This window comes from Trypanosoma cruzi, genomic scaffold (assembly GCF_000209065.1).
Source record: "Trypanosoma cruzi strain CL Brener 1047053516355 genomic scaffold, whole genome shotgun sequence".
NCBI lineage: Eukaryota > Euglenozoa > Kinetoplastea > Trypanosomatida > Trypanosomatidae > Trypanosoma > Trypanosoma cruzi.
The window spans coordinates 22,199-23,284 of record NW_001849255.1 but is presented as its reverse complement, the minus strand read 5'-3'; the positions used below and the strand labels follow the sequence as shown (position 1 = coordinate 23,284).

The 1,086-nt window shown below is 52.3% G+C and overlaps 2 annotated features.

Annotated features, from left to right (window-relative positions):
• Positions 1–1,086: a sequence feature (heterozygous, Esmeraldo-like haplotype).
• Positions 317–376: a microsatellite.

Sequence of the window (1,086 nt, the reverse complement as noted above, 5' to 3'; positions counted from 1 at the left end):
TCTCGCCCTCACCTCACCCCCCGAAGCACACACATAATGTGCCCATTGTATATATTGCATGCACACCCATGCAGGCCCGTTGGTGCTCTCTTTTGCACGACACGCACCGCTGCCGTCCTGCCTGGCTGCATGGGCGGAGCACCGTAACTGTTTCTGTTTTGTTTTTATTGCATTGAGTGGGCGACCTCTCTCTCTCTCCCTGTGTGTGTGTTTTGCTTTACGAGAGCAATGAGAGTGTTTGCGCTGGTCGTCCCACGCTTCGGCTTTTTGTTTTGTTTTTCATTGTTTTGTGGTTGAGAGCACCCATTCCGCGGGCTGCGTGTGTGTGTGTGTGTGTGTGTGTGTGTGTGTGTGTGTGTGTGTGTGTGTGTGTGTGATGATATGAGTAATTTGAATGTGTGCTATCCGCTTTTCTCTGCCGTTGCTTTCTTTGGACTCTCTTGTGGCGCACAGCTGCTCTGCAACTATAGGCGCTGCCAAACACACACACACGCCATGTCACACACTTTATGGAGCGGCGTGAACGCTGAGGACGCACGCACACGATTTTTATGTGGCCCTTGTGAGGAGGGATGACGGAGAACGCGATTTGTTTTATTTCCGTGCTAAGGGTATGATTTTCTTGTCGTGCAGCAGTTGACTAACGTGGTGTGGCATTGTGGATGCCTGGGATAAGTGAGCATGGATTTTTGCCCAGCAGCTACACGTGCCGACGTGTTCCTCCCGCAGTTCATACAGCGACGGAGGATTCTCCGGCTGTGCGGGGCGATGTGCGGTGGATGTTGCGGGGAGAGACAACAGTAAAACGACTGACGGCAGCGTGTGTGGGCTTTGAAGATTTGCTGACGCGTGAAGAACAACAACATACCCGCAGTGGCAGTCGCTGTGTGTTCTTGGTGCACTGTTCTTCCGTCTCTTTCCGTGTGTCTGTGTGCGTGAGTTGTTTTTGTTGGGAGTGACTGCGGCGGGGATGATGGTGCCACTCACTGTGGAGGGGCGGCCGTGCTCACTGTTTCACTCCTTTTCTCTCTTCTCTCTCTTTCTCACACACAAAGAAGGAAAGGAAGTAAGGCTAAACGCTAATCG